The sequence below is a fragment of the Salvelinus namaycush genome, unplaced genomic scaffold (assembly GCF_016432855.1).
Source record: "Salvelinus namaycush isolate Seneca unplaced genomic scaffold, SaNama_1.0 Scaffold233, whole genome shotgun sequence".
Lineage (NCBI taxonomy): Eukaryota > Metazoa > Chordata > Actinopteri > Salmoniformes > Salmonidae > Salvelinus > Salvelinus namaycush.
Window position 1 is genome coordinate 161,004 of NW_024059153.1, and position 16,581 is coordinate 177,584.

Consider the following 16,581-nt stretch of genomic DNA (forward strand, 5'->3'; position numbering starts at 1 on the left):
AGTTCAACGAGATGCCCTGCTTGACCGTAGCTCGCTCGGTCTGAGCGCAGCAACCGTTCAAAAAAGTAGGCCCAAAATGAAACCTGGCCCTAAATTTCAGGTGCTTTTGGGTGACAGCAGGAGAACCGTTAGGGTTAGAAGCACAATTCGACCTCAGGAACGTTCCTGAGGTCCTCCCGATCTATGCAAACCTTGACCGTGTGGCATTAACCCTTAACAGTGAAAAGAAGGGGTTTACATCAAACAGTTTGCAATGACTTCTCTACCCATAGGAATACATTGCCTGCTCCCCTAAATTCAACCTGAAGCCTATGTGGGTTATGAATGTCTTATGAACCTGTCTTCCATGACAATCCATCATGCCACTGTGAGGTTTACCTGTGTTGATTCTAAGCTTCCTGGAGCAACCGGAAGTGGTTTTGATATACCCAACCTGCAGATTGTGAAACACTGCATTCAACCCTGTGTAAATCAGTCAATTATTAACGTAAAGACTTTAAACTCGGGATTCTGTAAAAGCCTACCCCAATGAGAATATGTGTTTACTTTCAGCTTCCTGTGCCAACCGGAAGTCCCTTAACCTGTCTAGGACTGGGGTTCCGCTAACCCCTCGCCATCAGCCAATGAAATTGCAGGGCGCCAAATACAAATCTCATAGATCCAATTTCTCAAACATACAAGTATTAGGCACTATTTTAAAGATACAATTCTCGTTAATCCAGCCACAGTGTCTGATTTCAAAAAGGCTTTACAGCGAAAGCTCCACAAACGATTATGCTAGGTCACCACCAAGTCACAGGAAAAACCCAGCCATTTTTCCCGCCAGAGTCACAAAAAGCACAAATAGAGATAAACATGCATAGGACTTCATGTTACACAATACATGTATGTTTTGTTCGATAAAGTGCATATTTATATTCAAAAATCTCATTTTACATTGGTGTGGTACGTTCAGTAGTTCAAAAACATGCTATGATTTTGCAGAGAGCCACATGAATTCACAGAAATACTCATTATAAATGTTTATGAAAATTCAAGTGTTATGCATGGAACTTTAGATACACTTCTCCTTAATGCAACCGCTGTGTCAGATTTCCAAAAAACTTTACGGAAAAAGCATAATCTGAGAACGGCGCTCAGAACCCAAACCAGCCAGAAGAAATATCCGCCATGTTGCGCAGTCAACATTAGTCATAAATACCATTATAAATATTCACTTACCTTTGATGATCTTCATCAGAATGCACTCCCAGGAATTGCAGTTCCACAATAAATGTTTGTTTTGTTCGATAATGTCCATCATTTATGTCCATTTATGTCAAAATAGCTTCTTTTGTTAGGGCGTTTGGTAAACAAATCCAAAGATCTTTCCAAAACTTCATACGTGTGATTAGGCAACCCTCATGAACTGTAAATCAATCACTTCGATAGCTCATTCAAGGACCCCGTAGCAACGCCCGGAAAATGTGGATTTTCAGCACCAATTAAGGTCGTTGCTCGGGCTCCAAATGACCTATCGAGCCGAAACTTGGGTTTCGAGGTCGCCTCAGCTAGGCCTACACATAATGTCAGAACTGGACCCGCAGCTAGAACGTAACTACGTGTTATATGTTTTTATTATGGTTAAAACAGAAGGCGATGTGAATTATGGGCCTGCTCTGAAATATGTGATAGTGGCTTCTAAACGAGTTGGAAAAAGTGGGTGTGGTGTCAGTTTGTATCAGTTTGGTGTCAGAATGATATCTAATTGACTGATGGACGGTGACTTGCGTCCATTTGCAATATGTTTAAACAGTGATAGACCATCACCAAATTGACATTCTGAAATGTACAAAATAAGTTAACAAAATAAGTTACGAACAACGCAAAAAAAAAAACGAACAAAATAGCACAATTGATTACGGGCATGTAAAATGTTAGCCATCCTCTTCGGCGCCATTTTATCATTTCAACAGCCTGAACCATAGAAGGAGCACATGAATATATGACTGTATCATCTGCATATGGATGTAACTTTGCTGGTTGCATCCCATTTCCCAAATCATTAATACAAATTGAAAACAACACAGGAGCTATAATTGAACCCAGGGGGACACCTCTATTAATCTCTAGAAAACTACACTTGTGATTGTCAGCATATATAACACATTGTGTTCTGTCAGAAAGATAATTCCTAAACCAATGTACTGCCCCCTTCACTGAGAACAATGTTACTGAGTCTAGTTAGCAACAATTCATTGTAAACTGAATCAAATGCCTTTTGATAAATCCACAAACAGAGCAGCACAATGTTGCTTTTTAATCAAGTGCATTAATGATGTTGTTTACCACTGCCATAGCTGCAGTTGTGGTGCTGTGCCCCGATCTAAAGCCAGACTGAACCCTGCTCAATATGTTCTTCTCAATTAAGACGGTTTTAGACTGTGATGTTCACTAGGGATTCATAGACTTTGGCCAGGATAGGGAGTTCACTAGGGATTCATAGACTTTGTCCAGGATAGGGAGCTCACTAGGGATTCATAGACTTTGGCCAGGATAGGGAGTTCACTAGGGATTCATAGACTTTGTCCAGGATAGAGAGCTCACTGGGGGTTCATAGACTTTGGCCAGGATAGGGAGTTCACTAGGGATTCATAGACTTTGGCCAGGATGGGGAGTTCACTAGGGATTCATAGACCAGGATAGGGAGTTCACTAGGGGTTCATAGACTTTGTCCAGGATAGGGAGTTCACTAGGGATTCATAGACTTTGTCCAGGATAGGGAGTTCACTAGGGATTCATAGACTTTGGCCAGGATAGGGAGTTCACTAGGGGTTCATAGACTTTGGCCAGGATAGGGAGTTCACTAGGGATTCATAGGCTTTGTCCAGGATAGAGAGTTCACTAGGGATTCATAGGCTTTGTCCAGGATAGGGAGTTCACTAGGGATTCATAGACTTTGTCCAGTATAGGGAGTTCACTAGGGATTCATAGACTTTGTCCAGGATAGGGAGTTCACTAGGGGTTCATAGACTTTGTCCAGTATAGGGAGTTCACTAGGGATTCATAGACTTTGTCCAGGATAGGGAGTTCACTAGGGATTCATAGACTTTGTCCAGGATAGAGAGTTCACTAGGGATTCATAGACTTTGTCCAGGATAGGGAGCTCACTAGGGGTTCATAGACATTGTCCAGGATAGGGAGTTCACTGGGGGTTCATAGACTTTGTCCAGGATAGGGAGTTCACTAGGGATTCATAGACTTTGTCCAGGATGGGGAGCTCACTAGGGGTTCATAGACTTTGTCCAGGATAGGGAGTTCACGAGGGGTTCATAGACTTTGTCCAGGATAGGGAGTTCACTAGGGGTTCATAGACTTTGTCCAGGATAGGGAGTTTAGAGAGAGGACGATAGGTTTTAGCATCTGAGGGCTCTCCACCCTTTTAGCAGTGGGAGGACATCAGTTGATTTCTAAATGCTGGGTATGGAGATGGATCAAGAGACTCATGTTGAAGATGTGAGCTACAGGTTCAGTAATAATATCAGCTGCTGTCTTTAAGAGGGAGGGGATCTGGACCAGCAGCCTTTATAGTGTCTATAGCCTTTTGACTGGGTGCTGTCTTTAAGAGGGAGGGGGTCCAGGTTGTCTGGACCTGCAGCCTTGTAGAGTGTCTATGCTTTTGACTGGGTGCTGTCTTTAAGAGGGAGGGGGTCCAGGTTGTCTGGACCTGCAGCCTTGTAGAGTGTCTATGCTTTTGACTGGGTGCTGTCTTTAAGAGGGAGGGGGTCCAGGTTGTCTGGACCAGCAGCCTTGTAGAGTGTCTATGCTTTTGACTGGGTGCTGTCTTTAAGAGGGAGGGGGTCCAGGTTGTCTGGACCTGCAGCCTTGTAGAGTGTCTATGCTTTTGACTGGGAGCTGTCTTTAAGAGGGAGGGGGTCCAGGTTGTCTGGACCTGCACCCTTGTAGAGTGTCTATGCTTTTGACTGGGTGCTGTCTTTAAGAGGGAGGGGGTCCAGGTTGTCTGGACCTGCAGCCTTGTAGAGTGTCTATGCTTTTGACTGGGTGCTGTCTTTAAGAAGGAGGGGGTCCAGGTTGTCTGGACCTGCAGCCTTGTAGAGTGTCTATGCTTTTGACTGGGTGCTGTCTTTAAGAGGGAGGGGGTCCAGGTTGTCTGGACCTGCAGCCTTGTAGAGTGTCTATGCTTTTGACTGGGTGCTGTCTTTAAGAGGGAGGGGGTCCAGGTTGTCTGGACCAGCAGCCTTGTAGAGTGTCTATGCTTTTGACTGAGTCCTAGAGCGTAGTATTGTCTACAGACTGCAACAGAATAAGAGTATTTTTGTTTTGTTTCACAATGTTTAAAAAGTTGATTTCAACACGGAGGAGGAAGGAACCGTTTTTAGTCACTGGGGCTCTAAAGTTAAAAACACACACACACACACACACACACACACACACACACACACACACACACACACACACACACACACACACACACACACACACACACACACACACACACACACACACACTTATTCCCAGCAGTTCTAATATCAATAGACGGCTTGACTGTATTACAGTTTTTCTCAATTGCTAAAACCCTAAAACCCTAATACCCTAAAACCCTAAAACACTAAAACCCTAAAACCCTAAAACCCTAATACACTAAAACCCTAATACCCTAAAACCCTAATACCCTAAAACCCTAAAACCCTAATACCCTAAAACCCTAATACACTAAAACCCTAATACCCTAAAACACTAAAACACTAAAACCCTAAAACCCTAAAACCCTAATACCCTAAAACCCTAATACCCTAAAACACTAAAACACTAAAACCCTAAAACCCTAATACCCTAAAACCCTAATACACTAAAACCCTAATACCCTAAAACACTAAAACCTTAAAACCCTAAAACCCTAAAACCCTAATACCCTAAAACCCTAATACACTAAAACCCTAATACCCTAAAACCCTAAAACACTAAAATCCTAAAACACTAATACCCTAAAACCCTAATACCCTAAAACACTAATACCCTAAAACACTAATACCCTAAAACCCTAATACCCTAAAACCCTAATACCCTAAAACACTAATACCCTAAAACCCTAATACCCTAAAACCCTAATACCCTAAAACACTAAAACCCTAAAACACTAAAACACTAAAACCCTAAAACCCTAATACCCTAAAACACTAATACCCTAAAACACTAATACCCTAAAACACTAATACCCTAAAACCCTAAAACCCTAATACCCTAAAACACTAATACCCTAAAACCCTAATACCCTAAAACCCTAATACCCTAAAACACTAATACCCTAAAACCCTAATACCCTAAAACACTAATACCCTAAAACACTAATACCCTAAAACCCTAATACCCTAAAACCCTAATACCCTAAAACCCTAAAACCCTAAAACACTAAAACCCTAAAACCCTAAAACCCATTGGCTGAACAAAGTTCTCAGTTGCCTGGACTCATTTAGCTAATTATGCAGTCTGTTGTCGAATACCTTAAACCATTTCACATGGTAAAACACAATTTACAGATCTCACTTAGACATTTCAGCAAAACTCTAAACACATTCTGCGCTCTAATGCACATGCCATCCAAACTGGTAAACACAAGTGACGACAATCAAATACAAATAGAGAACACATGCCATCCAAACCGGTAAACACAAGTGACGACAATCAAATACAAATAGAGAACACATGCCATCCAAACCGGTAAACACAAGTGACGACAATCAAATACAAATAGAGAACACATGCCATCCAAACCGGTAAACACAAGTGACGACAATCAAATACAAATAGAGAACACATGTCATCCAAACCGGTAAACACAACAATCAAATACAAATAGAGAACACATGCCATCCAAACCGGTAAACACAAGTGGCAACAATCAAATACAAATAGAGAACACATGCCATTGATTGAACACAACAATCTAATACAAATAGAGAACACATGTCATTGATTGAACACAACAATCTAATACAAATAGAGAACACATGCCATTGATTGAACACAACCGCTCAAAATTGATTTTTAACCTGTTTCAAATGATGCGACGCGACCAATATGAGCCAGTTCAGAGAGCAAACAGGTTGTTGAAGGTGGGGAGGAGAAAGTCTGAGAATGGATAGAAGAAACAATGTGAGAGGACGAGGACGAGGTGCGTATGCGAGGTGGGCGACGAGGAGGAAGAGGGCAAGAAAGAGGAAGAGGAAGACAAAGAGTGGAAATATCTGATGAAATTCGAGCAACAGTTATAGACCATGTTCTTGTCCATGGACTGACGATGAGGGAAGCAGGACTTAGAATGCAACCCAATATGAGCCCGATTTTCCGTGTCCACCGTAGTAAGGACATTCAGAGAAGAGAACAGGTACAGTATACTACTGTATTTTTGTAATTGCAAATTTACTGTACTACACTATATGCAGCTGTTTTCAATAGACATTTGTAAAGTATAATCACTGTATGTATTGTACTGCATGCATATGTTTTGTAACTGCACAACTACTTTTTGTAGAATTGCAAGGCTACCAACATGCAGGTGGAAGGGACAGCTATATTCACTCTGGAGCAAGAGGCCGTTTATAGTTGGCATGGGTCCTTCAAGATAATGCAAAACGACCTCAGAGAAATCCAGGAACGAGTGATACGAGACAAAACACACACACTTCCCAGGGAATCGACAGTGTGAGCGTTTCCACAATTGACCGTGTCCTCCATCGTAGTAACAGGATGTGAATTGAAACAAGTATACAGAGTACCTTTTGAGCGCAACTCACCAAGGGTGAAAGAACTGCGAGCTCGGTATGTGCAAGTAAGTGTACATTCAGAAACATTTACTGTAATCCAGACTGTCTACAGTACTAACACATACTATGTGAATGACATTACTCTTCAGTACATACAATGTGTGTGAATCAGAAGCCTAATTGTACTCTACAGTATAGCACTGTCTCTGTACGACTTACAAAAATCCTACATTACAGTATATTGTATTTCTACACAGACGATATTTGACTTGGAATCCTTGGACAGTGTCACGGCTGTCATCCTCTTCTTCCTCTGAAGAGGTGTAGCAAGGATCGGACCAATACGCAGCGTGGTAGGTGTCCATGTTTTAATATGGAAAACTGAACATGAACACAAATACAAAAACAATAAACGTGAACAAACCGAAACAGTCTCGTGTGGCACAAACACCGACACAGGAAACAATCACCCACCAAAATACCCAAAGAACATGGCTGCCTAAATATGGTTCCCAATCAGAGACAACGATAAACACCTGCCTCTAATTGAGAACCAATCTAGGCAACCATAGACTTACATAAACACCTAGAATGAACACAACCCCATAAATCTACAAAAAAAACCTAAACAGTACAAACACCCTAGACGAGACAAAAACACACAAACCACCCTCGTCACACCCTGACCTAACCAAACTAATAAAGAGAACAAAGATAACTAAGGCCAGGGCGTGACAGACAGACCCCATGAGTTCATCTTTGTCGATGAAGCAGGCTTCAATCTAACAAAGAGGAGAAGGAGAAGCCGAAACATGATTGGACAGCGGGCCATTGTTGAAGTCCCTGGTCAACGGAGGTGGCAATGTCACAATCTGTGTTGCTATCGGCAACCATGGCGTTCTACATCACCATGTTACACTCGGGCCATATAACACCCAGCACCTTCTAAGATTTATTGCCAATCCAAGAGATATTTTATTTGAGCAGCAGGGTCAAGAGCTAAATGAGAATCCCATTCCCACCTATGTGATAGTGTGGGACCATGTCAGTTTCCACCGAGCTGCTCAGGTTAAGGGAATGGTTTAACATCAATGGTCAGTTTATGAACTTGTACCTCCCTCCATACTCGCCTTTCCTGAATCCGATTGAGGAGTTTTTTTCTCCTCTTGGAGATTGAAGGGTGTACGATAGACAACCCTACACCAGAGTAAATCTGCTGCAAGCCATGGATTTAGCCTGTGGTGATATAGGTGAGGAATCAGGTCAGGAACGTGACACTGTGGTGATATAGGAGAGGAATCAGGTCAGGAACGTGACACTGTGGTGATATAGGTGAGGGATCGTGTCAGGGCTGGATACAGCACACAAGAGGCTTCTTCCCCCCCCCGTTGCCTCAGGAGGGACAATATTGCTTGTGATGTCGACGAAGTGCTCTGGCCCGACCCAGCCCAAAGACAAGAAGAAGCACAGTGATCACATGTTCACTCCTTTGATTTGTGTCCCTTTTAGTATTGTATACTGTAGTACAGTGCATTGTAGGCTGTATACTGTACAATGGACAACTGGTATGGCCCTGCACATTGTGCTTTCCATGTATTAACAGTCCTGACTGCTCAAATAGATTTTGACTGGTTGCAGGTTCATATTAACAAAGAACAAGAATTACAGTATCACAGAGACAAAAGGACAAGAATTACAGTATCACAGAGACCAAGGGACAAGAATTACAGTATCACAGAGACCAGGGGACAAGAATTACAGTATCACAGAGACAAAGGGACAAGAATTACAGTATCACAGAGACCAAGGGACAAGAATTACAGTATCACAGAGACAAAGGGACAAGAATTACAGTATCACAGAGACCAAGGGACAAGAATTACAGTATCACAGAGACAAAGGGACAAGAATTACAGTATCACAGAGACAAAAGGACAAGAATTACAGTATCACAGAGACAAAAGAACAAGAATTACAGTATCACAGAGACAAAAGGACAAGAATTACAGTATCACAGAGACAAAAGGACAAGAATTACAGTATCACAGAGACCAAGGGACAAGAATTACAGTATCACAGAGACAAAGGGACAAGAATTACAGTATCACAGAGACAAAGGGACAAGAATTACAGTATCACAGAGACAAAAGGACAAGAATTACAGTATCACAGAGACCAAGGGACAAGAATTACAGTATCACAGAGACCAAGGGACAAGAATTACAGTATCACAGAGACAAAAGGACAAGAATTACAGTATCACAGAGACCAAGGGACAAGAATTACAGTATCACAGAGACAAAAGGACAAGAATTACAGTATCACAGAGACCAAGGGACAAGAATTACAGTATCACAGAGACAAAAGGACAAGAATTACAGTATCACAGAGACCAAGGGACAAGAATTACAGTATCACAGAGACAAAAGGACAAGAATTACAGTATCACAGAGACAAAAGGACAAGAATTACAGTATCACAGAGACCAAGGGACAAGAATTACAGTATCACAGAGACCAGGGGACAAGAATTACAGTATCACAGAGACAAAGGGACAAGAATTACAGTATCACAGAGACCAAGGGACAAGAATTACAGTATCACAGAGACAAAGGGACAAGAATTACAGTATCACAGAGACAAAGGGACAAGAATTACAGTATCACAGAGACAAAGGGACAAGAATTACAGTATCACAGAGACAAAAGGACAAGAATTACAGTATCACAGAGACAAAGGGACAAGAATTACAGTATCACAGAGACAAAAGAACAAGAATTACAGTATCACAGAGACAAAGGGACAAGAATTACAGTATCACAGAGACAAAAGGACAAGAATTACAGTATCACAGAGACCAAGGGACAAGAATTACAGTATCACAGAGACAAAAGGACAAGAATTACAGTATCACAGAGACAAAGGGACAAGAATTACAGTATCACAGAGACAAAAGAACAAGAATTACAGTATCACAGAGACAAAGGGACAAGAATTACAGTATCACAGAGACAAAAGGACAAGAATTACAGTATCACAGAGACCAAGGGACAAGAATTACAGTATCACAGAGACAAAGGGACAAGAATTACAGTATCACAGAGACAAAGGGACAAGAATTACAGTATCACAGAGACAAAAGGACAAGAATTACAGTATCACAGAGACCAAGGGACAAGAATTACAGTATCACAGAGACCAAGGGACAAGAATTACAGTATCACAGAGACAAAAGGACAAGAATTACAGTATCACAGAGACAAAGGGACAAGAATTACAGTATCACAGAGACAAAAGGACAAGAATTACAGTATCACAGAGACCAAGGGACAAGAATTACAGTATCACAGAGACAAAAGGACAAGAATTACAGTATCACAGAGACCAAGGGACAAGAATTACAGTATCACAGAGACAAAAGGACAAGAATTACAGTATCACAGAGACAAAAGGACAAGAATTACAGTATCACAAAGACCAAGGGACAAGAATTACAGTATCACAGAGACCAAGGGACAAGAATTACAGTATCACAGAGACCAAGGGACAAGAATTACAGTATCACAGAGACAAAGGGACAATAATTACAGTATCACAGAGACAAAGGGACCAGTTTGTGTGAGATGCAGGGTACAGTACTGTAAAAAAAAAAGGGAAGGAGGAGGAAGAGAATTGCAAAGAGCAAAGCAGAGGAGTAATTTCTGATCAATTTCGAGCTACTATGATAGAACACGTTTTCGTTCATCAAAAGACAATGACGGAAAAAATATGAATATTTTTTTTTTAGATTTAAAAAATGTACTTCTCCCTGAGAATTGTATGTTTGGAGCAATGTGTTTTTATATTTTTCGGTGTGTTGTTTACTGACTGCTTGAGAGTGTAAACCGTTTTAAACGTTGTAACGTTGTTTATCACTGTGTTTATGATTTTGAGAGCAGTGTTTGATTTTGAACGCAGGTAAAAACTGTTTTGAGGCGAATGTTTCATTTTGTCGAGAGGAGTCAGAGGTCATGGAAATAGTGCTTGAACATGGTCGTTTTGTGTTTTAATGTTTTCCAGGAAATGGAGCAAGGTTTCAGAAATTGTGTTTTAGCAATTGAGAAAAACTGTAAGGTGAAGAGACAGGAGGTTCCAGGCTGTTACCTTCCATGGTCAATAGATGGCTGTATTAAGGTGTAGAGACAGGCTGTTACCTTCCATGGTCAATAGATGGCTGTATTAAGGTGTAGAGACAGGCTGTTACCTTCCATGGTCAATAGATGGCTGTATTCAGGTGTAGAGACAGGCTGTTACCTTCCATGGTCAATAGATGGCTGTATTAAGGTGTAGAGACAGGAGGTTCCAGGCTGTTACCTTCCATGGTCAATAGATGGCTGTATTAAGGTGTAGAGACAGGAGGTTCCAGGCTGTTACCTTCCATGGTCAATAGATGGCTGTATTAAGGTGTAGAGACAGGCTGGTACCTTCCATGGTCAATAGATGGCTGTATTAAGGTGTAGAGACAGGAGGTTCCAGGCTGTTACCTTCCATGGTCAATAGATGGCTGTATTCAGGTGTAGAGACAGGCTGTTACCTTCCATGGTCAATAGATGGCTGTATTCAGGTGTAGAGACAGGCTGTTACCTTCCATGGTCAATAGATGGCTGTATTAAGGTGTAGAGACAGGCTGTTACCTTCCATGGTCAATAGATGGCTGTATTCAGGTGTAGAGACAGGAGGTTCCAGGCTGTTACCTTCCATGGTCAATAGATGGCTGTATTAAGGTGTAGAGACAGGAGGTTCCAGGCTGTTACCTTCCGTGGTCAATAGATGGCTGTATTAAGGTGTAGAGACAGGAGGTTCCAGGCTGTTACCTTCCATGGTCAATAGATGGCTGTATTAAGGTGTAGAGACAGGAGGTTCCAGGCTGTTACCTTCCATGGTCAATAGATGGCTGTATTAAGGTGTAGAGACAGGATGTTCCAGGCTGTTACCTTCCATGGCCAATAGATGGCTGTATTAAGGTGTAGAGACAGGAGGTTCCAGGCTGTTACCTTCCGTGGTCAATAGATGGCTGTATTAAGGTGTAGAGACAGGCTGTTACCTTCCATGGTCAATAGATGGCTGTATTAAGGTGTAGAGACAGGCGGTTACCTTCCATGGTCAATAGATGGCTGTATTCAGGTGTAGAGACAGGAGGTTCCAGGCTGTTACCTTCCATGGTCAATAGATGGCTGTATTAAGGTGTAGAGACAGGCTGTTACCTTCCATGGTCAATAGATGGCTGTATTAAGGTGTAGAGACAGGAGGATCCAGGCTGTTACCTTCCATGGTCAATAGATGGCTGTATTAAGGTGAAGAGACAGGAGGTTCCAGGCTGTTACCTTCCATGGTCAATAGATGGCTGTATTAAGGTGTAGAGACAGGCTGTTACCTTCCGTGGTCAATAGATGGCTGTATTAAGGTGAAGAGACAGGAGGTTCCAGGCTGTTACCTTCCATGGTCAATAGATGGCTGTATTAAGGTGTAGAGACAGGCTGTTACCTTCCATGGTCAATAGATGGCTGTATTAAGGTGTAGAGACAGGCTGTTACCTTCCATGGTCAATAGATGGCTGTATTCAGGTGTAGAGACAGGCTGTTACCTTCCATGGTCAATAGATGGCTGTATTAAGGTGTAGAGACAGGAGGTTCCAGGCTGTTACCTTCCATGGTCAATAGATGGCTGTATTAAGGTGTAGAGACAGGAGGTTCCAGGCTGTTACCTTCCATGGTCAATAGATGGCTGTATTAAGGTGTAGAGACAGGAGGTTCCAGGCTGTTACCTTCCATGGTCAATAGATGGCTGTATTCAGGTGTAGAGACAGGCTGTTACCTTCCATGGTCAATAGATGGCTGTATTAAGGTGTAGAGACAGGCTGTTACCTTCCATGGTCAATAGATGGCTGTATTAAGGTGTAGAGACAGGCTGTTACCTTCCATGGTCAATAGATGGCTGTATTAAGGTGAAGAGACAGGAGGTTCCAGGCTGTTACCTTCCATGGTCAATAGATGGCTGTATTAAGGTGTAGAGACAGGAGGTTCCAGGCTGGTACCTTCCATGGTCAATAGATGGCTGTATTCAGGTATAGAGACAGGAGGTTCCAGGCTGTTACCTTCCATGGTCAATAGATGGCTGTATTAAGGTGTAGAGACAGGCTGTTACCTTCCATGGTCAATAGATGGCTGTATTAAGGTGTAGAGACAGGAGGTTCCAGGCTGTTACCTTCCATGGTCAATAGATGGCTGTATTAAGGTGCAGAGACAGGAGGTTCCAGGCTGTTACCTTCCATGGTCAATAGATGGCTGTATTAAGGTGTAGAGACAGGCTGGTACCTTCCATGGTCAATAGATGGCTGTATTAAGGTGTAGAGACAGGAGGTTCCAGGCTGTTACCTTCCATGGTCAATAGATGGCTGTATTCAGGTGTAGAGACAGGCTGTTACCTTCCATGGTCAATAGATGGCTGTATTAAGGTGTAGAGACAGGCTGTTACCTTCCATGGTCAATAGATGGCTGTATTCAGGTGTAGAGACAGGAGGTTCCAGGCTGTTACCTTCCATGGTCAATAGATGGCTGTATTAAGGTGTAGAGACAGGAGGTTCCAGGCTGTTACCTTCCGTGGTCAATAGATGGCTGTATTAAGGTGTAGAGACAGGAGGTTCCAGGCTGTTACCTTCCATGGTCAATAGATGGCTGTATTAAGGTGTAGAGACAGGAGGTTCCAGGCTGTTACCTTCCATGGTCAATAGATGGCTGTATTAAGGTGTAGAGACAGGATGTTCCAGGCTGTTACCTTCCATGGCCAATAGATGGCTGTATTAAGGTGTAGAGACAGGAGGTTCCAGGCTGTTACCTTCCGTGGTCAATAGATGGCTGTATTAAGGTGTAGAGACAGGCTGTTACCTTCCATGGTCAATAGATGGCTGTATTAAGGTGTAGAGACAGGCGGTTACCTTCCATGGTCAATAGATGGCTGTATTCAGGTGTAGAGACAGGAGGTTCCAGGCTGTTACCTTCCATGGTCAATAGATGGCTGTATTAAGGTGTAGAGACAGGCTGTTACCTTCCATGGTCAATAGATGGCTGTATTAAGGTGTAGAGACAGGAGGATCCAGGCTGTTACCTTCCATGGTCAATAGATGGCTGTATTAAGGTGAAGAGACAGGAGGTTCCAGGCTGTTACCTTCCATGGTCAATAGATGGCTGTATTAAGGTGTAGAGACAGGCTGTTACCTTCCGTGGTCAATAGATGGCTGTATTAAGGTGAAGAGACAGGAGGTTCCAGGCTGTTACCTTCCATGGTCAATAGATGGCTGTATTAAGGTGTAGAGACAGGCTGTTACCTTCCATGGTCAATAGATGGCTGTATTAAGGTGTAGAGACAGGAGGTTCCAGGCTGTTTACTTCCATGGTCAATAGATGGCTGTATTAAGGTGTAGAGACAGGCTGTTACCTTCCATGGTCAATAGATGGCTGTATTAAGGTGTAGAGACAGGCTGTTACCTTCCATGGTCAATAGATGGCTGTATTCAGGTGTAGAGACAGGCTGTTACCTTCCATGGTCAATAGATGGCTGTATTAAGGTGTAGAGACAGGAGGTTCCAGGCTGTTTACTTCCATGGTCAATAGATGGCTGTATTAAGGTGTAGAGACAGGCTGTTACCTTCCATGGTCAATAGATGGCTGTATTAAGGTGTAGAGACAGGCTGTTACCTTCCATGGTCAATAGATGGCTGTATTAAGGTGTAGAGACAGGAGGTTCCAGGCTGTTTACTTCCATGGTCAATAGATGGCTGTATTAAGGTGTAGAGACAGGCTGTTACCTTCCATGGTCAATAGATGGCTGTATTAAGGTGTAGAGACAGGCTGTTACCTTCCATGGTCAATAGATGGCTGTATTAAGGTGTAGAGACAGGCTGTTACCTTCCATGGTCAATAGATGGCTGTATTCAGGTGTAGAGACAGGAGGTTCCAGGCTGTTACCTTCCATGGTCAATAGATGGCTGTATTAAGGTGTAGAGACAGGAGGTTCCAGGCTGTTACCTTCCGTGGTCAATAGATGGCTGTATTAAGGTGTAGAGACAGGAGGTTCCAGGCTGTTACCTTCCATGGTCAATAGATGGCTGTATTAAGGTGTAGAGACAGGAGGTTCCAGGCTGTTACCTTCCATGGTCAATAGATGGCTGTATTAAGGTGTAGAGACAGGATGTTCCAGGCTGTTACCTTCCATGGCCAATAGATGGCTGTATTAAGGTGTAGAGACAGGAGGTTCCAGGCTGTTACCTTCCGTGGTCAATAGATGGCTGTATTAAGGTGTAGAGACAGGCTGTTACCTTCCATGGTCAATAGATGGCTGTATTAAGGTGTAGAGACAGGCGGTTACCTTCCATGGTCAATAGATGGCTGTATTCAGGTGTAGAGACAGGAGGTTCCAGGCTGTTACCTTCCATGGTCAATAGATGGCTGTATTAAGGTGTAGAGACAGGCTGTTACCTTCCATGGTCAATAGATGGCTGTATTAAGGTGTAGAGACAGGAGGATCCAGGCTGTTACCTTCCATGGTCAATAGATGGCTGTATTAAGGTGAAGAGACAGGAGGTTCCAGGCTGTTACCTTCCATGGTCAATAGATGGCTGTATTAAGGTGTAGAGACAGGCTGTTACCTTCCGTGGTCAATAGATGGCTGTATTAAGGTGAAGAGACAGGAGGTTCCAGGCTGTTACCTTCCATGGTCAATAGATGGCTGTATTAAGGTGTAGAGACAGGCTGTTACCTTCCATGGTCAATAGATGGCTGTATTAAGGTGTAGAGACAGGCTGTTACCTTCCATGGTCAATAGATGGCTGTATTCAGGTGTAGAGACAGGCTGTTACCTTCCATGGTCAATAGATGGCTGTATTAAGGTGTAGAGACAGGAGGTTCCAGGCTGTTACCTTCCATGGTCAATAGATGGCTGTATTAAGGTGTAGAGACAGGAGGTTCCAGGCTGTTACCTTCCATGGTCAATAGATGGCTGTATTAAGGTGTAGAGACAGGAGGGTCCAGGCTGTTACCTTCCATGGTCAATAGATGGCTGTATTCAGGTGTAGAGACAGGCTGTTACCTTCCATGGCCAATAGATGGCTGTATTAAGGTGTAGAGACAGGCTGTTACCTTCCATGGTCAATAGATGGCTGTATTAAAGTGTAGAGACAGGCTGTTACCTTCCATGGTCAATAGATGGCTGTATTAAGGTGAAGAGACAGGAGGTTCCAGGCTGTTACCTTCCATGGTCAATAGATGGCTGTATTAAGGTGTAGAGACAGGAGGTTCCAGGCTGGTACCTTCCATGGTCAATAGATGGCTGTATTCAGGTATAGAGACAGGAGGTTCCAGGCTGTTACCTTCCATGGTCAATAGATGGCTGTATTAAGGTGTAGAGACAGGCTGTTACCTTCCATGGTCAATAGATGGCTGTATTAAGGTGTAGAGACAGGAGGTTCCAGGCTGTTACCTTCCATGGTCAATAGATGGCTGTATTAAGGTGCAGAGACAGGAGGTTCCAGGCTGTTACCTTCCATGGTCAATAGATGGCTGTATTAAGGTGTAGAGACAGGCTGGTACCTTCCATGGTCAATAGATGGCTGTATTAAGGTGTAGAGACAGGAGGTTCCAGGCTGTTACCTTCCATGGTCAATAGATGGCTGTATTCAGGTGTAGAGACAGGCTGTTACCTTCCATGGTCAATAGATGGCTGTATTAAGGTGTAGAGACAGGCTGTTACCTTCCATGGTCAATAGATGGCTGTATTCAGGTGT